Genomic DNA, 25,503 nt, shown 5'->3' on the forward strand with positions numbered 1-25,503 from the left:
ACTCCTATAGAAACTTCAACCAATCCCACCATTCCTGCATTTATTTCTTCCCACTGTCATTATTTTCTAATGAACGTAGTTCCACAAAATATTAAGAAATAATCATATGAACCCTAGAAACCATGACCAAGATAAAAAACAAAACATATATCAAATATGAAAGAGTAACTGCAATTAAACATGTCAGGTATTGCTGCACAAGCACCTCAACGAGTCCAATACTCTCCATGAGATTTGTTCCACAAGCTTTATATCTGATGGTCAAACTCTGTCTGCATGATAGTGAACACTACCTGCTCCCACGGTTATTTTGTTAGGTTCTTTGGGTCTTGCAAGATCCCATTCTCGATGCGATACCTACATGAGGGTTAAATTAGTAACTCAACTCCTTTCTCACAAAGTCAGTTCTCTATCACAAAACCTTATTACCAAGGGTGGTGGGAATCACCTGTATGCCTTTGTGTGCATGTGCATGCCTGCTGAGACCTTGTGACTGTTACGATGTAGTATTTAATATAACTACCATTGTCATATGGCAATCATTCCCTTATTTTTGCCACGTTGTGCACATCAGACCTCGTGTGTACCTTGTTGATATCTGACTATGGTTGGAGATTCATCCTTCAAAGCTGGCAATAGAGGTAGGAATTAACTAATTACGATTACTTTGTAACAGTTTGGAGTTAAATCCAACCTAAGTGCTGCAGCCAAATCAATCAAGTAATGACAATTGATAAACAGAGTAAGAGGTCAAGCAAGTGATCATAACGTCGTTCTAGGCATGTAGACAACGCCTTTGTGACAATGGTCACTGAAACTTTATTTCTGGCAGATGAACAACTAGGCCAGGATGCAGGACAGCTCTCTACTAATCTGATTTACACACAAATTTGAAAACAGCACCACCAAATGGACCGACTACATGAAACCCTCAAACCACCATAGCTAAATGCCCACATACAGTTTAGAATACAAACCTCAAATGGACAGAGTCATGCTCTCAGGTCCCTAGCAGGCACCTGAGTGCCCCCAATTTTTGTCTGTGGGTCAGACTTCAAACAGTGCACCACTAATTGTGGAGCCTGTCCATGAAATAGGGGGACTTGGCCATATTAGTAATAAAGAAATTTCAAAAGTGTGGCATAATCCTGTAGCTAATCCCAAAATACCACTGAAAGAGATGTGCATGAGTTCTAACTCTCTGGCGGCACAAGGCACAGTTTGGTAGTGGTGCCCCACTGGAGAGAGCTAGTCACCTTTCACGCTCTGGGGGCAATTTAGTTCCACGTCAGTCCAGAAGGCAAGTGGGGGCCGCAGTGTGAGAGTCAACCAACTGGAACTGAGTCTATCTAGCCCTCTAGCTGAGACATTCAAACAACACTATGATAAATGGTTCGATACCTAAAAAAAAAAAAGTGTGCACAAATTACACATGCTAATTTGCTTCACATGATGAAGCAACTTGCTGAATAGATGGCCTCAGAGAGTGGGAGTTCTTATCTTGCTGTTGAAATTAAGAAGTGACCACACAAAACAAAACCAGTATGCAATAGGTGTAATAAAACCCTCTAATGTTTAAGAAAAATAAATAAATAAATAAATAAAGGCTACCATGAGCAACTTGTCAAGAAAACCTGCTGATAGGAATTACAACCTCTGCAGGTTAGATGACTAAATTTTACTGAGAGTTTAATTCAAGCCTATGATTAACTGCTTTTCCTGTGCAGTAACTCAAAGCTCATGACACTGAATTCACTTCATTATACCTGCTATCACAAATTAACTGACTAATTTTTAATAAGCTTATTTTTGAAGGAGTGGTAAAATACTGGTGTTCAAAACAGAGATGTGTTACATATGCAAAACCAGGTTACCCTTATACTGTAAATGGGTCCTACATACACACAGCATGCAGCCAAGTGTGTCAAATGCTCCCTGTGCCTTTACTCATCATGTATTAAGCTATTTTTTTATGGCCTAGTATTTTAACTTTAAACAATTAACAAGTTAAAACAACAATTAAAAGTGTTTCTGTATGGCTCCAACACATGAAGTCAGATGATGAAACCATGTTTGAATTATTTAATTACTTAATTGAAGCATATGAAAGTGGAAAAATAATACTACTGAATTTTTTTCATCAAGGTAAACATTTTTTTATTTAGTTGATATAATGGTTGGCTCACTGGGATATCAATTGCTAAGTAATGAATTGAACAGGAGGCCTAAAGTAGCGCCCACAGATGGCAAACGGCCTGACTGTAGCTCAGTGCAGAACAAAAAAAATTGTTTATATCATTATTACAACTAATCTGCTACTCACCAGAGCAGTATGTTCATTTCAATCCCTCAGTCAATGAGATGAAACACCTGAGCTCTAGTCAGAGGGTTTAAGTGTTCTTTCAATCATAAGACGGAGAAAGTAATTGTTACCCATGCTAGACCAAATTGCTACATTCAATGCTCTCAAAACAATTAGTTTTGAACAAATGTCATGATATGCAATAGTACACACTACTGAAAATACTAAGTATGGGTAACTGCAAGGTACAATGGTTTATGTCAGGTACGTAATCACCTAAAAAAAATGCCTGAAAATCATAGCTAATTGCCTGGGTAGACTTATCTAAACATACAATACACTTAGGCCCTGTTTACACTAGTGCGTTTTCGTTTTAAACTTTTGCTATGGTTACGCCTATCGTCCAGAACTCTTGACCCATGGAAATGGAAACTTTTGGAAACACAGAATACCCTGTTTTAAGTTACATTCACACATAAAGCGACTTGCAACGACAATGCGACCGGAGACCGTTCATTTTCAATGAGATCTGCCGACTTGCAGCGATAAAATAGCTGTATGTGTGAATGCAGCATTAGATTGAAAACTCTGGGCTCGCGTTCACTGTAAACAGACCAAAACGAAGACTTTTGAAAACAAAGGCGTGGCTTTGCCCACATTCGCCCCAATTGGGTCTTCTGGATCATTGCGTATCCTTCCCTGATTCGTCAAGCCCCTACCATATGACCATTACGCTACCTTGATCGTATACACAACAACACGGAGACTGAACTGCTAACTTTACTGGCTTTGTTGTCATTCTTAGCAGCCACTGTGCAGTTAAATTCTGTATTTTATAATGCTGCAGCTGCCTACATGCACAAGAGGTGAGCTATGATTAGAGCAATCGGCAACAAAGCTCATTTCAAGTGGCACAAGCCCTACATGGAACGCTGGTTTTGGGTTACACCAAAAGAGAGCAGACAGAGGACAATGAAACCGAGGGGAAACAAGGGAGACGCGTGGTGACAAGGTTTCTTGACCCATAAGCCATTTGAGCAGCCCACATTAAGAGTAGCAAAAAACAGCCTACATTAAAAAGAAATAATATCCCTTATTGTTTTATTTCTTAACGAGTGTATGACTGCTTATGTGACCTATGCATCTGTTTTTACCATGATGTATCATTGATGTTTTCACTGCAATGTGCCAGTGTACTAATGTTACAAATAAAGTTAATTGTTTGATTAAGTACACACTAGCGTACATGCTAGCCTCGATTGTCCATATATATATATATATGGATATATATATATATATATATATATAAAGAAAAAACATGACAAGGAAAATAGAATGACTAGAAAGTAATAAACCCGATGTTTAAAAAACATGTCCTTGCTTTTCCTCACCAACATGCTCCTTGTTGTGCCTACCAGTGACTAGCAACCAACTTCCTGTTTACACTTGTATGCGCATGCCCAATGTGCATAAATGGTCATATGACTTGCATATTCGGTCGTGTAGTGTGGACGATCGTTTCTGAACGATCCCAGTGGAAACACCAGTGTGGACGAGAATTGTTTTCATTTTAAAACACCATTTTAAAACAAAAATGCATTAGTGTAAACAAGGCCTGAGTGGGAGAGAGAGTTACATGTATGGGTAACACTTTAGAAAACGGAGCCGTCATTAATGATTGACTACACAGAAAGAAATGAATAATGCAATATTAATATTCTAGTAACTACTATTAACTAACTAGAAACTCTGATTAACGAAGTAGTAAGTAATAGCACACAGATTAATGGGGTAGTTCACCTATTAGCTAATCAATAACTACTATTTCTTTCATGCCAATGTACAATATGTGGTATCATGTGGCCAAACACTGACTATGTTTACATGGACAGCAGTAATGTAATTATTGAGCTTATTCTGAATAAGACAATATTGTGATTAAGGTGTTTACATGAGTCGCGTTTATAACAATCCTTTCATGTTCCCGTTTTAAATGTTATAGCACATCGATCGATTAACGGTACATGTCATTATGTCCCCACGCCACGCCGTCCGACGTTCCCTCCAGAATTTCACGTATTGACATACAGTTCGTCTTCATTACGATACAGTATACAGTTTTTGGAGTTTCATTTTTAATTTTACGAAAGCTTCGAAAGTGCAGTTAATGATTTGTCATGCTATACGTGCAAATAGACTACTGCTTGAAGCCATGAGCTGCGTCCCAAACCACATACTTACCTACTATATAGTAGTCTAAATACATGTATTTCATCTACTCTATACTGTAGAGGGAAGTATGCGGTTTCGGACGCAGCCATACTCTTGTTTGCCGTCAAATGGATGAGCACTGCCATGTGTGTATGTGTCCTGTCGCAAAATGCAGTGAAAATTCCCACACGACTTTAATAGCGTAATTAAGGTGTGTACATATCTGTAGCGCACGTCGAAAATGTGACTAAAACAGGAATGCTCCATATGTCTTAATTTGATTTGTGTTTACTTTAGTCGGATTAAGGTCATCAATAATCGCTGTTTACATGCTAGTTTCTTAATCAGAGAATCGTCTTAATCGGGTTAAAATCAGATTATTGTTGTCCATGTAAACGTACTGACTGTGTCATCAGGTGACATTTGAAGGATTTGAAGGTTGTGAGGCAATCTACAGCGTGAATAACAGTGAGAAGGTTGTTTTCCCATTGCAGAATGACAGACTGAGTCTCGTTTTAGTCTAGTTCAGTGAATAGAGCCTGGAAAAAAATCGCATGCTGGAATCAGATTATTCTGCCTTCAAATCAGGCATTACACTGTATCTGCACTGTCAACTGTCAACCCACGCTATACAGCTGTACCATCTGATCAAAATCCCACTATCTGGTGTCAACCAGAAGAGTATGGGTCCATTTTGAGTCTGGTTCCTCTCAAGGTTTCTTTCTCATGTCATCTCAGGGTATTGTTCCTTGCTGTATCTGATAGCTCTGACTGCTCAACTGTGGATCTGAATTTTTGCAACTCTACTATGTAAGAATGCTTAAAGAGCTATACATAAATACAATAAAATTTAATATTGTATACATCATGGCTTGTGTGACCATTGTTGTGCCATGCCACTGGATAAACAATATTTCTACTTTTGCATAGTCTATGGATTTGGGTAGGATGAGATGAAAAACATGAACTGATATACAGCATATTGAACAAAACACTGCAGAATCTCAACCACAACTAAATTTCTGTTTATACATGCAGGGCTACAATATGTACAAATTACTGTACCAGCTTGTAAATGTCTTGTCTTTTTGTATATGTTTAATGGTTTTTAGTGTCTCACTTCATACTTCCATGTTTTTTTCTTGGTTTTAAAGCAAGTAAAAGCTGGTAAACCATATTTGGTTGTACATAGTTATCATTACATTTACATTTATTCATTTATCAGACTCTTTTATCCAATGCAACTTACGAATGAGAGAATACAAGCAAAGCGATATATCAAGCAGAGAACAATAAAAGTAGTGCTACCATACAAGATCTCTTAATTGAGTTCTAGAAGAAGCAAAGTGCGCAGAGTAGAGGTGTAAGTGCCAGAGTAAGGTTTTTTGTTTTTTTAGGGCTTGGTTATGTGTTCACGGAAGAGGTGGGTCTTTAGATGATTCTTGAAGATGGTGACACATTCTGCGGTCCGGGTTAAGGTTGGAAGTTTTGTTTTTTTAACTGGCTGACATTATTCTATCATTCTAAATTAGCGAACAAAAATGATGAGTTGAGCAAGAAAAAAAAAAATCTCTCTGTCATTCCTTATTCCTCTTATAGTGTATCAAAGTTTTTCACTCGTTCACTTTGTTTAAACTCTCAGGCTCTCTAGCTCTCCTGATTGGCTGCCAGCTCCTTCCGATGTGTAGTCGAACTTCTTTCATGTCTGACTTTTGGGCTTTAAAACCTTTGACGTTTCTGAGCCAGTGTGCGACATATGCATATGACATATGCGTACAGTTTTCCTGCCAATTTTGATCCGACATCCCGTACACAGCGGGTGTGAATTACTGTTACAGGATTGTCAAGATGACTCACAACAGCACAATAACATCATATTATAAAGATTTTTTTTTTCCTCCATTTAGTCAACAATCATGTTTCTTTCTTTCAAGAAAAAAATAAATCCTGCATCATATACACTAAAGCTTTTTACAAAATTTAATAAAGGTACCCCACTGATTCCATTATTACTATAATAATATATAGTATGTACAGTATATTATAGAATAATGGAATAAAAAAAATACTTTCACTCTGAATCCTCTGTGGGAAGATTATAGCAAACTGCAAAATTGACTCATAGAGCAAGTATGTAAGCATGATAAATTTATAATAAGCACGGTCATGGTCAGATCACCCAAGAGACGTATTAGTAACATTACACGACTGACACTGACTATTAATAAATGGCTGTTTGTTACCTATCCTACAGATGATGATGAATTGTGCTTCTAAATAAAATCCATTACTTTTTAAGCTACCACGGTTCCCTGGTGGACTAGTGGATAGCATGCGGCGCTCTCAGGGTTACACAAGCAAGCGCACGCTCAGTGCCAGTCCCAAGCCCAGAAAATGGGGAGGATTGTGACAGGAGTAGCATCCGGCATAATCTGGTGTGGCGACCCAGAAGGGGAGCAGCCAAAAAACTTTTGAAGCTACCATAGTTTTTAACAATACAATTTTGTGACCAGTGAAATGAAAGATTGTAATTATTTATTTAACTTTAATGGGCCTATCTGCATTAGTTATCTACTGCTTTTAGATATGTCGGACATAAGAAATAAATGTAATGAGTTATACAACACTTTCTTTCAGTCAACAAATCTAGATATTCAACCAACACACTTCATTTCATATATTATCGTGACCAAAAATATCACAGTTATCACTATTATCACGGTATTGTTAAAATGTGCTGAAATTATACAAAAAGTACAGGCACACACTGAAATCATTTAAGCAGGTTTTATATTTTTGTTCAGCCACATACCGATTACATCACTTACAGCACTGCCCTCACTGTTGTTTTGCTTTTTTAAAGTAATAAAAATAATTTATTTCAGTGAGAGAACATGGTGGAAGGCAGTGACAGCGCTCGGGAGAATTTCCAACCTTCCAAGAGGACCAAATCCGAAGTGTGGTCTTATTTTGGATTTGATAGAAATGATGAGGGAAATTTAATAGAAGATGGTAACCCTGTCTGCAGAACTTGCCAGAAGAAAGTTGCTGCGAAAGAGGGCTTTGGCACTTCGTTGGCACTTTTACATTTTTCCCCCTCGTTTTTAAATCGCTTATGAATGCCTGTGCGCAGTGCACACTTCAATTTCGCTTTCGAATTAGCGGCAATTCGGGGACGGCAATTGCTTGAATGGTGGGTTCCTTATTATTTTTAATGAAAAACACCACCAACAACAACAAAACAGTACAATGTACAGTACAAACTCGCTTATATTAAACCAAATCTTTCTCATCGTCTTGTCAGTCAGCTCGCCTCACGCTTCCTGTCAGTCAGCTAGCCTCACTTTCATCACGTGAGACATGAAATCTGACTCCTGCTCATGTGTGCTGCGACTCTGACTCTTTCGAATCATGTTGAATTGAGCAGACGTGTGCAGTTTTTAAAAGTAGTATCCATTTTCATGCTCAGAAAAACTGCTGCGCCTGCGTAAGATTCATACTTGGTGAGTATGGACAGCATTTACCATGAGTTTTCCAAATCACGATATTCGCGCACGGTTTTAATGAAAATTAAGTGTGACACAGTAATACTAACCACTGGGGAATTTTATCGTGGTTTATTGTGAAACCGGTAACCATTTCATCCCTAATCCACAGCCTATCCTGGGTCAACAAGGTATCGCTATGACCAAGCTGGGTATTTCCTCATATATACAAGTGCCCATAAAACGTGTAACTGTATGAAAAAGAAGTGTGTTTCATACAAGTTATACAAATTCTGGGAATGGTCTTTTAGTAAAGTATGTACGAATTAAGGCCGCCTAGGTATTTTGGGCAAGATGTGGAAATACATCTTGAGTGGTATACCAGTACATTGCAGTGCACCATGCACACACACACACACACACACACACACACACACACACACACACACAGAAACACACTGAGCCAGTTTAGAGCAGCAAAAAAAACATAAATCAAATAGAGTGATAAAAACCAATAGTACTGTATGGCATCAAATAACTTTAGTGAACTTGTTTGTGTATTTAGTTCTCAGTCATATTCTTGGGGCAGAATGAAGAAATGGATGCAAGCAAATATGTCTGCTGTGAGTTTAAAGCTTAAGGCAGCTGAAGAAAAAAAATACCCAACTCATCACCATGCTCATGCCATATCGGCCTGGAGCACGTTTTTCAGTTGTAGGTCATTCTCTTACTTTTCTCTCAGAATCTCTTTGTACAGTTATAAGTAATACCTATGATTAGGAGCCAGTAATTGCCCCACTGGTATACTGTTGCATTAACAATACTGTTATAAATACTGTTGCATTTAGTTGCATTATCAATTTATTATCATACATCCAACATGATTTGAGCATGTATTTTCAAAACGCTGAATAAATTCAAACTACACATTCACCTGAACTAAGCATCAAGCCAATGTTGTGAGCTTTGTTGTGACAGCCACATTATCACTGCGCTATAATTCTGCACATTTTAATTGTATTCATTTTTTAATTATATAGTTACCATTTACCATTTTACCATTTATATAGTTATAGTTCTCATCAGTGCCAATGTGCTTGCAAGATTTCAGAATGTAATTTGTTTACATTAGCACTACGTGAATCAGTCACACTCACTCGACATAATTCAATCTAGCAATTAGAAACTTGTTTAGATTAGGTTAGTTTAGTTTAGCTGTTTAGTATAGACTCAGTTTAGCATAAGCAATGAAATCTCATTTTGTTCAGAAACCTATTATTAAAATGACAAAATATTTTTATCCAAACTATATGTAATACGGTCTCATAAATCTGACTGACCACATATTCCTTTTTTTCATGCTAGGTCAAGGTGATGACCATCCAGAGGGCTGGTCTATGTTTAGACAGATGAGTTTCTTTGTCTGCCTCCAGTGACAGACAAGCAGTTGGTCTGATGATCCAATCAATGCCTTCTGGTCCGGTTATAAGGAGTACCGAGCTGAAGAGCAAATGTGCCTTCAATTCCAGGATCAACAAAAAGTCATGTCTGTCACCAAGTCATCTACATGGCTCCATCGCCACTGGACATGGTCATTTAGGCTGTTTACTTGGGCTGTTTACAATAGGCTGTTTACTTGGGTCAGATTCGAATTAAGGTCTACCAGTCTGCCAGACAGCCATCCTGCTTTCTCTAGGTTGGTCAATTCCAAGGACATACAGTTGGTGTTCATTCTCAGCATCCACAGGCTTAGACATTGGCATCCTTGAATCTGGAAGGCCCACTGTTTGGCCTGGTGGGGAGGCATGGGAATGTTAACATACAGCAAAGGTGTTTCTCATCATTTTTGTCTGTTTTCCTGAATCCAGCTGTATTGACTTCTGACATTCATTTCTAGTCAACTGTTCAGTCCTTTTTAACATCTTGCAATTTTCATTTTTTTTCTTTAATTCCTTTCTTATGTAATATAGTGAAATGCTTGCATTCATTGTACTTGTACTATACTTTTTGTATACTTTCACACTACCTGTTTTGCCTACTTTCTGACTATTTAATTGCATTTAAATAATTGCCTACACTATAAATAATAAAGTACAAGCACTAAAATGCTATTTTATCTTATTTCATTTTTATTTAACATATGTGCATACTGGAGAGTGCATGTACTCCCCGTGCTTCGGGGTTTTTTTCCAGGTACTCCAGTTTCCTCCCCTAGTCCAAAGACTTTTGTTGTAGGCTAATTGGCATCTCTAAATTGTCTGTAGTGTGTGAATGGGCATGTGATGGGCATGTATGGGCATGCCCCAAGTCCCCTGGGAGAGGCTCCAGTCTCCCCGTGACCCTGTGTAGGATAAGAGGTACAGAAAATTGATGGAGGGATAAATGGAAGGATGAACGGATGGATATGTACATACTGAGCTTACTGAAAAAAAGCTTATATTTTTCCCTTTTCTTATGCACTCTAGGCAAAAAACACTTGGTTAACTGCCTACTTTCTTTTGGTTGAGTTTATTTCCTTTGTATCTGTTTCTCTCAGTTGATTTCATTCTTCAGTGTAATGGCAAGAACCACTGACAAACGAAGGAAGTGACAGTTATCCCAGACAGTGTTAGAGGCTATGTCTAGCCTCTCCCTCATGCCATACCTCTTTCTTGGTGTGGTGGGTTCCGATTGGCCCTGCAGGGTGTATGGTGTTGTGTGAAATTGTTTCATTACAACTCCACATACACCCCCCCCACACACACACACACACATCCCTACACACACACACACACACACATAACCCATCACTTACACAACCCACCTGCAGGAACACAAACACTCTCTCTCCTTGGAGTCAGTTGGATAAATGAACTGCTTGAGAGAAGGTTGAAAACAGAGAGAGAGAGAAAAAAAAACTATAAAACATGGCCGAGGAGCTGAAGTAAAACCAGGTTGGTGAAAGGTTGGATAGAAGAGCTCTTAGTGTATCTTATTTAATAGAGGAAAAGACAGGTTGCTCAATTACTCTTGCCAATTTGCTGGGATAAGAGAAAGATGAGATGCCCAGAGTACCAATCCCTCCAATTTAATTTATGCTGCATTTCCCTTATACAGCAGCATAACTTAGAGCTCCAGCTAAATGACCACCTTCTTCACTTGAAATATTTACATCTCTGCCATACACACATGCTTTCGACAGTATTTCTGTGTAATATGAGTAAGAGATTGGCACTCGGGTGGGCTGAACAGAATTGTGATCAATAGAAAATAGTGCTCGCTTCAGCAATCTGAATTATTATGGCTAGACCACATCTTTTAAAAGGAAAGAAGGGTGAGGGAGAATGGATAGAAGTGAAAGAGGTGTCAATGCTGCTGGAATGTATGAAAATTTAATTTAGCCTCCTGGAGAAGAGGTTTGTTTTTCTCCAGAGAAAGAGTAGCTGAAGGGTTATGTCAAGGCTCTCACCATCAGGGCAAAAAACCTGCACTTGCAATGCTGATTCATTTGCCAGTGTGGCTACAAACACAACATTTTGAATTTTTTAGTGAGCTGCTATTTGTGCATATTCTGTGCACCCTGAGAAACTTATGTTTTGTTTAAAAATGTGAATACCACACCACTTCATATAGTTGGTGCAATTTTTCTAGTGATGAAAAAGAATAAATTTCAGATTTCAGAGATTATATTTAGAGCAGTTTGTTTTGACACAGTGAATTAAAAATCTTTTTTTTTTTTTTTTTTTTTAAAAGGAAAAAAAAGGATTTAGCTCTGTCATATCACCGCTATCTCTTATTTGCACACATACCTTCATGTACTGGCAAATGCTATTGAAAAATGCAGCTTAATTCTAAATAAAAATTCTAAATGAGTAGCAACATTTTTATGGAAGTAAAATAATGACATAACTTTGAAACAAAAAAGCATGCTGAATTGCACTAACTGAAACAAAAATGCATTGTATTAACAGTTCTTGCATTTGAATGCATTGTATCCCCAGGGCTTGCATTTTGGGGGCTGCAATTCAACATGGCTGTATATTTAAGCTGTCAATATTTCAACTGGACACATTTCACACAAAATTTCATTATTAAAAATTTAATAAATAAATATTCACCTTCCAAAATTCATTTCCGAAATATTCAGTTTGTTTAAAAATACCACCTTTAATATTTGATGGGCAAATTTCGGTCCATTTAATTTCGATTGTCAATTCCACAAATTCAGTGGTTCAAATTCTGTTGGATATTCATCACTGCACAGGAATTGCAGGAAAAGCAGTAGAGTACCAATGCATAACCTGCTGCTAGTCCATTTCCACTAGTGGTGTTGACAAAGACCAAAGCAACAGGTAGAGCGAGACCTTCATAATTTGATTTGCCAAAAAAACTTACCGCTTGAACCAAGCGGTAAGTACAAGTTCTGATTATCAGGGCCAGTATATATGCGAAAAAGCTTATTAAGACACAAAAGCAGTGTTTATGTTTATATTAAATGTGTTAGCAGTTAGCACTTTTTACCCCCATGTACATGTAAGCAGCTTTTTCCATTTACATTTACTTTTATGGCATTTGGCAGATGCCCTTAGCCTTATTTAGCAAAGGGGATGTAACCAGTGGTGGAAATGGGCAAGATACACTTGGGGGACGATGATTTTTTAAATTTCGACTAGTCCAATTCAACATGCTTTTTTGTTTTGAAGAAATATGTCATTATTTTACTTCCATACATTTAGAAGTGACCCTGATAACCATGTTTTTCATAATGAATACCATGGTAAAATGTATTTGTATATGATTATTGCCACCTACTAAATCTATTTCCCTACATATGCAAATAACTCAGATTTAAATTAGATACATCAGGAGTTTTTTAAAATAAATGTGACAATTGTATTACTATAAAGACAGAAATTTACAGGAGGCCCATGATAAGGCAGTAAAGAAAACAATTTGACTCGTTATTGTACAGAGACTGTTGAGTTATACTTGTAAAATTTACAGAAACTCAGACGTCATTCCATTTGTTTTCTTATATAAAAAAACAGCATGGGGTGACAGAATGGCTGGAAAACCAAGTGAGGGGATGCAGAGGGCAAGGAAAATCTCCCTGCTTCTGCCTCCTCACCCTGCCATGTTCTCAGACACACACATACTCACACAAAGTCCTGAGAGACGTAGCTGCCGGCAGGTTTTTGACCCCCATTACTGAGAAAAAAAAATCACGCAATCCCATCAGGAATCACAAGACCAGCCCAGACCTCATAGAAGGTCTGCAGAGCAAAGGCAATAATAAACACACACACACACACACACACACACACACACATACACACAAACACACACCTATATTCACATAAGCATACCATGCAGTCATACTAACCTGTCATTTACAACTGTTTCATGTTCTTTGCTGAAATAGGATTCGCTCTCAGTAGTAAACATGTCGTTCATTGTCATTTCCTATAACCTTTGAAATTCCCAACTGGTCACCCCCCACACACTCTCTCACATTCTCTCTCTCACACACACACACACACACACACACACACACACACACACTCTCACACACACTCTCACACTCACACACTCTCTCTTACACACACACTCTCTCACACACACTCACACACAGGTTTATCATGCTATCCTTACACCTGGAACTGAACCTAACCTTAAACTCAGAAAGCAAAAGGAAATGTTTAGGTTCTTTTAATTTAAGTTACAGCTGCAAAAAAAAAGGTTTTCCTCATTTTATAGCTTAGTGGGGTCCAAATACCAAAAACACACTACTCCATTTCTTAATCATTAATACAGTATCACAGTATTAACTGCATATATTTGACTTAAAATTAAGGTGAATAAGTGCATAATTAAGGATTTATTACAGGTCTCTTCATGTGAAATCTTTTCACTTTTTGATTTTATGTGTAAAGCAGGTTAACAACATCCATTAGCCAATTACGACAAGTAACTACCTAGGGTTACTTAACAGAAATTTAATTCAAGACCCTTGCAAATATTAGATAGTACAATACTTCTTTATTAATTATTTTGTGTATGAACAACATGTTTAGTATCTATGCTAAATGTAAGTGGTCTTTTAAATAAGAACTATTTCCTCATTCATCTCTTAGATGAATATTATACTGTATGCTTAGAATGTAATATATTCGACATTAATAGTATGGATGGAATTTTCTAATTAAAGTATGTGATAAGCATGGAGAAACTAAAGAATGCTACGAGTGTAAAAACGTGAGGTGTGATTCATTTAAGTGCCACCAAGAACAAATTTTTTTTTTTTCAAATTGTTGCTTCCAGTCTCACATGTGAGCAAGCGTACACTCATAATACCCCAAAGCAATTAAGTAAATGTGCCGTTAATTTGAAAACAAGATGTGTGAATAATTGAAGAGCCATAATGGTGCTTCCATATTCCCTGCCACTTCAAATAAGTGCCTTGCATTAAAGCAAAGAACTTTTAATGGCCCTCATGAGATCTTCATTTGGCATAAATTATATCTTGTGGCAAATAAGTGGCAAAAACAAGTGTAATCGCACAAGAGTAGTCCCATATGGAAGGGTTAAGCGGTGCATTTACATAGTTTAATAGTTCTATTTTGCTAATGTTTATTTTAAGATTTTTTTTTTCTCGCTCAAGTTTGTGAATGCCTGCACTTAACAAAATGGCAATAACAAAAACAAGTCACAAACATGGAGCCACTTGAGTGAGTATAATGTCCCAGGGGACATTCATATTAGCTTTGTTGGGCAGAAATGCCAATGAGCATTTACTTTTTATCACCACACTCAGAACACTGGCCCTTATTCATTAAAGATGGGTACACTCTACATATGTAATCGTAAAACAAATCGTATGCAAATTCCACTTTGTGTTCGAATTCATGGTCTGTGTGTGTGTGTGTGTGTGTGTGTGTGTGTGTGTGGGTGTGTGTGTGTGTGTGTGTGTGTAAATTTAGAGCATAACATTTCAACAACCTGAAAAATGCTTAATTTGCTGTTAAATAATCAAAATGATCAGTAGTTTTAGTATAGCCATTAAATAAACATGATAATTACCAAATAATATTTATGAATTAATATTTATGAAATAACCAAATAATAATTAGTTATTGTTTGCCGAACAACAACTTTATAATGCTCCCGCGTACACAGTGCCTATCCAAAAGTAAACACATTCACACTGGTAGCTCTTGTAATGTCTGTTTGTCCACCTTGTCATATTTCCACCTGGGTTCAGACTATTAGTGACCCCATTTCCTCCCCTGGATTTTGCCGCTGTTGTGGTTCAAAATTATTTGAAGGTTCACACATTAAGAGTCACTTCTAAAGTGTCCAAAAATCCACAATTTCTTGTCTCATAAAATCCATTTTCTGACCGTGTCTTTGCAGACATTATAGCTTGTCACTAACTGTATCAAATTTTAAAATGTATTCACAATATTAAACTAGAATTTAACAGTTTCATCTATTAAATCAAAAATATATATTTGTGACATTATGATCGATCTGTGAATATATTTTAATGGTCTTTTTGTGTGAAAAAAAATATTTTAAAAACAATGTAAATTTTACAATTATTCACAGTTAACGCTTTTTCATGTTATTTTACATTCAACATGTAAATTCACAGTTTATTTTTGTCATTTTATTAATATTTTTGTGTATTTAAAAAAATAAGCAGTAAAAATTCTATAATATTGCAGTTTTTTTTATAGTGTTGTTAATTAGTAACCTTGTAGTAAAATATAGATAATGGGTTTGCATGTCAGCATGTAATTTGTAAATGTGAATAAGAGGCACAGACGTAGATCTTTACCAGATCCGTAGTCTTTATGGAAATGTACAATAGTTGCGTTTACGCACAAAAGACACAAAAGTGCAGACATGGATGCACAGTTTTATTGGCCAGATGTGGATATAATCACACTAATTATTACATAATTTTGTACCAATTCTAAAAGTTAATCACTCTGAATCAAGAATATCTTTCAGAATTTTATTTATATTAAATAAGTTTTTTTTTTTTTGGTTTTGTTTATTTGTTCACGCTAGAAACGTATAACTCAAATATAAATAAAGCTTTCATTAAATCTGATTTCAGCTAAATCTGATCTATTTACAAGCTAACATGAATACAAACCTAGCTATGAATAGACTTCACATAACTACCTGCAGGTGAGGCTGGAAAATGCTTAAATTCTCATGAGGAGAATTAAATTTAGATTTTTCAGGCTCAAAAGATTTATTTTTTCACAGCAATCTCAGACACAAGCACATCTAACTCAGCTTCCCTGAAATATATTTTTTTCCGCTCCATTTATGTCCTCAGATGTTGGGTAACTACAGCTGAATGTTTTCCTTTTATTGGCACACTGCCTCACAACACCTCCATTAATTAGGCTGTGTTTCATATAAATTAGGTGTATGCAAAGATAAAATTGGGATGTGTTGTATACATATGTACATGTAAATAAGAGACTAGTGAGTGGGAGCTTTAGGCGAAGTCGATGCATTATATGATCTTAAATCACTCCTCACGATGTGCGACTGTTTCATGAATCTGACACAGATTTGTTCATATGCCATTCTTGGCACCTCGATTGTTGTTTTTATGCAGTGGAGATGGTTGTTACTGTATGGTGTCACAGTTTCACGATGTGATGATAAGACAGATACTTTACCGCTGACTTTTTCAAAATACAGATTAAAATGCATTTCCTTCTATTACAGAGGATGTAACAGCACTGAAAGCTCTTTCGCTAGTTAATCTGCTATAAACACGTTACATTGCTATGTCTGCTGTCACTCCTAGCATGTTTTTAATTTTGTCATACACAATGGCTATCAAACTCACAGAACAACATGGTATTACTGACCAGAACTAAACGAAACAACTTACTCTCACTCTCTCTTTTACCTCATAACTACAATGTGATAAACACTGACAGTGTAAGAGGTTTTATGGAAAAGTTCTTCTTAAATACTGTATATTTTTTGAAAATATAACACTTAAGGGATTTGATCTTTTTGTTTGGGATTTTGTTATATACTTTATTCTACAGGAAATCCCAAAAGTCTCCATACGTAGCGGAAATGAACAATTTTTAGCAAAATGTCTACCAAAATGTTTCATACTTAGTATATATAATACAGTCCCTCCAGGATTTTGTGATTATGCGATCACGAAAATAAACACAAAATCAAGCAAATTCCGCAATATTCAGAAGAGCTTAAAATTTTCTAAATTACCGCAGATTTGGGCCAAGACGTGTCATGTGACATCATCACAATGCACATTCAGTCAAAGCCCTCTTCGATTCACATGAGTCGAACATGAGTACAGCTAAAAGGTCTCATTTACGAACAAACATTGCTGCAAAAGACCGTGCGAAACAATTTTGAACAATTGCAATTTCACCAGTTCACCAATGTGTGTGTGTATCAGTGGACGAATAGTTGATCAGCAATACTAAATTAGCCAAATTTCCTCTTTCTAGCTGATCTGCTAGTCGCTCCTGCATATTTGGTGGAGAATACAGGTAGCTCAATTAACCAGCTAACTTCCGTTACATATAATGTTGGAGGATGCAACAATTTAACCCAAACAGCTCATTTTCCCTACAGCCTTTAAGATAGCCTTTGACAAAAGAAGAACGTGATGAAATCACTCTCATGGCTGGATCAGGAAACTGTCGCAAGGTTGCAATGGACTTTAACAAGAAACATGGCAAGCACATCACACACAACACTGCTGTCAAACTTATTAAATCTGAAAAGTGGACGTCCATGAACGTCCATTGACGAAGGAATAACCAACGTGGTACTGGAATACATAGTCCCCTGTGTACTGTTTGGAGACTTTTGGGACACAGAGAGACATTAGTACAAATATTTCATAATCATTTTTCTTTACTTTTTTTGCTTGTGTATTTATAAATTGTTGATTAATCGTGTGATACTGAGATATTTTTATACGAGGTTATTATACAGTGAACATTTCCAACAGTAACACGCCTACGATGTAACGTTGATGAATAATGGCAGTTGTGCTTAGATAATTTGGAAGACTTAATAATACCCTTCAATGAAACAAGCACAAAGAATCAAATGTAGCCCACAGAAAACAAGGCTATAAAAACAGACACTCAGCATCAGACAGAGAGACAAACTAGCTTTTTTCTCTCTCTAGTTAGAATCCTCTGAGAGACGAGAGACTTATATGTGCCGAGGCCCTCTTTTAGAGTGTAATTTCAATTTAGTTTAATGTGAATGTGCTTCATTTTCCATTCCAGCTAAGTCTGCTGAGCAGCGACTCCCCCAGATTCACCATTCATGGCAAAATCTTTTGAAGATGTTAATTGCACTACTTCTTCCTTCCTCCCTTTTCTGTATACAACTGTAATTCATTTCATTCCAAAAATAAGGCTCATGGGATGTGGTAAAATGGTTTGGGTTGATGAATGAGCAATTGAGGTAGAGAGCGGGATGAAGTAAATAAGAGTTGGGACTGAAGGCAGGGCTCATAAACACACACACACACACACACACACACACACACACACACACACACACTTATAGACATATACACATGCACACTGTTATAGATACAAAGGAACGGTGAGTGGTGGTCACTTCATTTTCAGTCCCTACTCACTCTGACTCCTTAATAGGCTTTCATTTTTCTCCTTGTCTCCCTCTCTTTTTATCACTACTTTCCCTTTCTCTTTCAACAGAACACTTGGCTTTCATCTTGTGTGAATCTTGATACATCAGTGTACCTGTTACTTTACTGCCTTTTACTGAAGTACAATATAATTTTTCCCGGTGGTCAATGTGTGTGTGTGTGTGTGTGTGTGTGTGTGTGTGTGTGTGTGTTTAGCCCTTTGCAAGGACCAAATGTCACCCAGTCCTCATAAAATAAATTGTGTTTTTCCAAAATTCAGATGTAAAAAAAAAATAAGAATTGCTAAAACATTGTAATATAATGTAAAACTAAAACAATAATGACGTTGATACAAACAAAGAATAAGCATGTCCTGCAAAGGTGGTAAAACCAACATGTGTGGTTGTGTATGAGATCTGAACTGCAGTAGATAATGAGTGCAGAGGCTTCTGTCCCCAGTATGAGGTAGACATATATATATATATATATATATATATATATATATATATATATATATATATATATATATATATATATATATATATATAATAAATCGCACACCCATTCCACACTACAGGCAATTTGGAAATGCCTACAACGCCTACAGTGCATGTCTTTGGACTGGGGAGGAAACCAGGAGGAAAACCCCAAAGCACGAGGAGAACGTGCAAACTTGGCGTGCACACAGGGCACACAACCTTGGAGGTGCGAAGCGAGCGCGCTAACCACTAAGCCATGTCCATATTTTGTTTCATCTCCATAGTTCATTTTCAGGCTCCTAGTCTTAATATTGTTTGTTCTTTGTCAGTGCTTAACTTTAATATAAATCGCTTGCATCAAACTCCCATTCCTCGCATGACGACATTTGACACTATGTATTCTGAAGACACTTTGTCCTAATCACAAAATGCTAAATACGGGGTGTGTGTGTGTGTGTGTGTGTGTGTGTGTGTCTGTGTGTGTGTAGGTATGGCAGTGTGGGTGCTATTGTATTCTATGTTTAGCATAATCACTATCCTGAGGGTGTGTGTATCAGTGCATATTAAAAGCTATGAATACAGATATGTGGTGCTGCTCTTTGTCAGTGTGGGAGCCATTAAAAGGGCAAGGTGAGAAACACTTTTCAGAGCTATCTGTGCATTCGCACTAATTTGTTAACGTCATTTAAAGAAATAGCTTGTTTTCCATGTCAATCAGTCAACATCAGGGTGCAATCCCAAAGACTGTTTTTTGTGGTACGCACAAAAAATGTGAGGAGTGTTGATATCTGTCAAAACAAACTGAGCTAAAAGAAAAACCGTTATGTCCGCAATAAACAAGGTAGGTGTGAAGGCACATTTAAACTCACACAGGCATCAGCCCATGTGTCAGTGCCGCTTTATTCAAGGGAATTACATAAGCTATATTCTAGAGTAAATAATATAAGCTAATTTGTGGATATACTTAATGGAATGACAGTCATTTCAGGTTTCATAATACTCTTTATTGGGATATTATACAATATCCATTATTCATATCCACAATATCCATTAAACTCTACTGCCACCTAAGTAGCCTGATTCTCACTGCTGAAACTGAGAGAGAGAGCAAGAGAGAGAGAGAGAGAGTGAGAGAGCCAGAGAGAGAGAGTGCGAGAGAGAGAGAGCGAGAGAGAGAGAGAGAGAGAGAGAGAGAGAGAGAGAGAGGTAGAGAGACAGCTGGGGTGCCAATATATTTGATCACATATATGCATGCATTGGTAAGATGAGTACCTCAAAGCTGAACTGACTACACAATTGATTCCAAATTTTTTTTGGCTGAATTTTCTGTGCACACAAATAACTGCAAAAAATATGACATCTTAGCAGGTGAGAATCTTTCGAATATTGTCAAATGTATCTAGTATTTCCTATAAGATCAAAACCAAATATAAGATTTTTATAAATAAATGTTATAAATAAAAGTGTAAAATCAGCAAACTTATTGGTCAATAGATCAAGACTAATTCAAGCTTGAAATTAGAAAAAAAGAAATTCAAGAAATACATTTAATAATCTTATATTTGGTTTATGGTGATTTTATAGATTTTGGATAAACTGGTGATTTTATAGATTTATGGTGATTTTATAGATTATGGATTATAATTAATGGATAAACTGGATACATTACTATATACCATACTATACACTATATTAAAGGTATTTCCACTTTTACACATTCCCGTACCCAATCACTCACTCCTTCACGCATTCCCTTACAGACTCACTCACTCCTTCACGCATTCCCTTACAGACTCACTCACTCCTTCACACATCCCTTACACACTCACTCACTCCTTCACTCACTCCCTCATGCATTCACTTCCTCACGCACTCACTCCCTCACTCACGCACTCACAACCTCACTCACTCCTTCACGCACCCCCTTACACACTCACTCACTCCTTCAGACACTCACTCACTCCTTCACACACTCACTCCTTTACGCACTCACTCCTTCACGCACTCACTCACTCCTTCACGCACTCACTCACTCCTTCACACACTCACTCCTTCACGCACTCCCTTACACACTCACTCACTCCTTCACACACTCACTCCTTCACACACTCCCTTACACACTCACTCCTTCATGCACTCACTCACTCCTTCATGCACTCACTCACTTCTTCACGCACTCACTCCTTCACGCACTCACTCCCTCACGCACTCCCACATACACTCACTCCCTCACACACTCACTCCCTCATTCTATAACTCACCCACTCCCACATACACTCACTCCCTCGCTCAGGCACTCACTCACTCCCTCCCTCACACTCACTTCCTCCTTCATTCACGCACTCATTTACTCCCTCCCTCCCTTACTCACTCACTCCCTCACATACTCCCTCATGCACTCACCTACTCATGCACTGACTCACTCCCTTACTCACTCACCCCCTCACACACTCACTTTCTCACTCCCTCACTCCTGTACTCCTTCACTACCTCACTCTCTAACTCCCTCACTCCTTCAGTTATACACTCACTCACTCCTTCATTCCTTCACTCACTCACACACTTATTCCTAACTCCCTCGCTCGCTCATTCCCTCACTTCCTCACTCACTTACTCACTCTCACTCCCTCACTCACATACTCTCTCACTCATGCATGCATGTTTAGCAAACTGAAGATTCTCCACAAGGCAAAGCTTTTAATCAAGTAACATTTTTGTGCTTCATTATTTAAAGGGAGAAACTGGCATCACCCCCCAAGAGCAGAAGCACGCAAATGCAAATATTTTTAAATTCACAAATGTATCCCTTTCATCCGTTAATGTTCCTTGTGGTCATATGGTTAGGTGTCTTATCTGTCTCGTTCTCTCTGCTGCTGTATGAGGGGTGTGACCATCACTGGTCACGCAGGGGCTGCCTGTAAAAGTTGAGAAAAACATTCTAAGGGGAAAAGAGAAGACTCTCCCTACCATTTCGATGTATCTAAAATTGCCAGGTACCCACGTAAACAAAATCGATACTCAAACATAATATGACTTTATTCATCTGCACAATTCTTGAAGCACTAGCTAATGTGTGTTGGGACTGCCTTTTCCCCCCTTGTTTCTCCTGATTTCTGGAAATTAGAGTAGAGCAGATAATGTTCTTAGGTTAGATGGTGGCCCAAAAATCGTTTGTGATTGGGTTATTTTGTTTATTACTTTGAACATAACATCCACCATGAGAGTGGAGTGGAGAATACAACTATATCAATAAAACTTGATCTTCTATTGATCTTTTAATAAGTGCTCTGTGTGTTGCACTGGCCGAGGGCTCAGGGCAGGAGAGGAGGCCACATTCTCATTCATGTTGTCAAACCTAGACGTGCTGTAACAGTATCCTATACAAAGTCTACAACTCTGAACAAGGCCAATTATTTAATGTAGAAATACTCAGGTCAGACACCCCAGCATTTATCCATTCAGTGCAGAACTCTGTAGTTTTTCAAGGTTGTTGAGATAAACTCAGGCTACAAAACAACACAGTGCATTACTGACACTGTGGGCCTGATGTACTATACACTGTTTGTGCCTTGTTATGTTATGTACAAACCTGGCATATGGGCCTAAAACATACAGTTCATTTGCCATACAAGTGGCAACACAAAAGGGCACTGTTCTCCTGCATACATATGCATTTAGGGAGAATTGAGCAAAAAATGGAAGGGTGAAAAAGGGAAGTGCAGCTGATTACATTCAGTATTCCTTTCTATGCAGTAAAGTTTGTGGAGGCCAGCTTTGGATATATACATATGTATATATTCGTTTTTAAGTATTTTATTGGCAGTCTCAATGCTAATAGCTATATGCTAAATGTGACATTAAAATATGTACTATTATATTATATTCAACTCATTTAGTCATGTGTTTATTACAACGTGAAGCAAGTCTACAGGGAGTTTGGCCTCATCAACTAGGACATCAATAGAGTAGTTCCTTAGCAGCCAGCCAGCTACTTTAAATAACATTGGCCATGCTAATGAACAAAATGACACCGGTTAAATTCATCTCAGCATGTTTCTTTACGCTGTTGAAAACTTGCAAAACTGGTGTTATTTTTAACCCCTGTGAAGTAGGGGTACAATTTATTGTAGTCTGGGATGAAGTGTGTTTTGTATTTTCTTTTTTCTTTTTTTTTTTGGACACTCTGCCATGACGCTACATTACACTACAGCAGTACACTGAACTGATGGATGAACTGATGAGAGAGGAGACCTTAGAGAGAGAGAGGTCGACTTTAAAGCCCGCCCACAGAGAAAACTGATAGGTCTAGCTAGCTAGAGACCAATCAGGATACGCTCTCTGTCACTCTCTCGCTTTTGTCACTCGCTCTCAAAAAAATCAATTTCCGGGATATTGTATATAATTTGCGGCCGTTAGGGAGCCAAACCTATCATTATACCGGAGACTCCCGGAATTTCCGGGAGAGGTGGGATTTCTATTTCTGTTGTTATTTATTATTTATCTTTCTTTTCATGTTACACATGAAATGGACTCGACTGTACTCTGAAAAATTACAAAATGTTTGAAGAGTTCAAAATGTCTGTATCAAGTTCGAGTACAAATTTACCCGAGTGCGTGACAAGTCCAAGTTTGTTCATAATTGGACTCGAGTCCAAGTCCGGGATCGAGTACCCCAACTCTAACATTTAGATCACTAATAAACTAAGCATGGTTTACCATGTCCACCATTTCACTGCAACTTTTATACCACAACTTGTACCTCACACAGACCACATTTACAGTAGTGAGTGCATTTTTTTTTTTTTTTGCATCATGAGCTACATCCTTAGTAAACTGAATGCCAGGTACACTCCAAGGGCATTTGGAGATCCTGCTGTGCCTCCTCATGTACGTGCATAGTGTGTCCTTGTCTTTTAGAAGTATCTAAGATCTTTATCTCAAGATTATTGGAAAGTCTTCACTTTCACAAATGCGGTCAATTGAGATAGTTAATAACTACATTTTAACCTGAACAGAACATGTGAAAATGTGTGGAGGACGAAAAAATAGTAAAGCTCTTTATTTAACCCAATCCAAACAGACTTATCAAAACACACACACACACCTTCCATTTTGCCCTGAGCCCTCATTTTGTCACATGGGAGCATCAAGGTAGCATTAAAATGAGAATGAGAAAGCCAGTGGGCATCAGCATGGCCATATGTAGCTTTTCACCATTGACACACACGTACAAGAGCAAGGGCAGCTCTCTATGATCAGTCACAGCCAGGGGGGTGGAGGGGAGATAAAAGACGAGCCTTACACACACATACTGTATATATAGACACAAGCCGGAAGCCGACAATATTCAAGGCCAAAGACTAAAATGTGTTCTCAATATGATCTGTGTTCACATTCTGTTGTTACATAAGGAAGGCTGAGTTATATCACACTTATACACAATAGAAAATTCCCTGACTAGCTACTTTAATAGGAACACCTGCTCATTCATGCAATTATCCAAACAGCCAATCATGTGGCAACAGCACAAGGCCTAAAATCACGCAGATACTAGTCAAGAGCTTCAGGTAATATTCACATCAGTCATCAGAATGGGAAAAATTTTATCTCTCTGACTTTGGCCATGGCACGACACACACACACACACACACACACACACACACACGTCTATAGGGTTTATACAGAATAGTCCAGTGAGCGGCAAAAGATCCAGTGAGCGGCAGTTCTGTGGGTGGAAACACCTTGTTGATGAGAGAGGGTCTGAGGAGAATGGCCAGTTTTGTATGAGCTGTGAAGCCTAAGGTAACTCGACGAAAAGCATCTCAGAATACATAACACATTGAAGGGAGAGAACAGGAAAGAACAGGAATATGAGACTACAGTACTAAAAGTAAAAAAAAAAATAAAAAAAAAACAGAGAATAATACACAGTATTTTTCCAATGTTCCACGGCCCCGCTCCTAACAAAGTGATTTTTGCATGTATAGTATAAGCTTACAGTTGAATATGTAAATAAACGAGTATCTAAATATTGCAGTAATACTCTTCAGCTGTATGCTTTCTCTGTTTACAGTTACACAATAGTCCAGTAAATTCATTATAATCCAAGAAGCCAAACATGTGGCTTTTCAGGAAAAGATTAAGCATGTCCCTGTGAAACAGAAGAATACTATTACTATTAACAATACTAATAGAACACTATTATGTGCATTATCTTCATGATTTCACAAACAAATCTCTTGCCGCTACCAATAAAATTGGCTAAATTGCCAATTAAAGTGTGCAGACATTTATGTATATAGTGCCCTCCAAAACTATTGGAAAACAAGGCCAATTCATTTGTTTGTATTATACACCAAC

At 37.7% G+C, this 25,503-nt stretch overlaps 1 protein-coding gene across 5 annotated transcripts in view; it reads right to left on the minus strand.

Moving 5' to 3' along the window:
* Positions 1-25,503, minus strand: part of ptprua (protein tyrosine phosphatase receptor type Ua) — a 297,952-nt gene that overhangs the window by 227,208 nt on the left and 45,241 nt on the right. The gene's annotated exons all lie outside the window — the stretch shown is intronic.

This window comes from Ictalurus punctatus, chromosome 12 (genome assembly GCF_001660625.3).
Source record: "Ictalurus punctatus breed USDA103 chromosome 12, Coco_2.0, whole genome shotgun sequence".
In the NCBI taxonomy this organism is placed as follows: domain Eukaryota; kingdom Metazoa; phylum Chordata; class Actinopteri; order Siluriformes; family Ictaluridae; genus Ictalurus; species Ictalurus punctatus.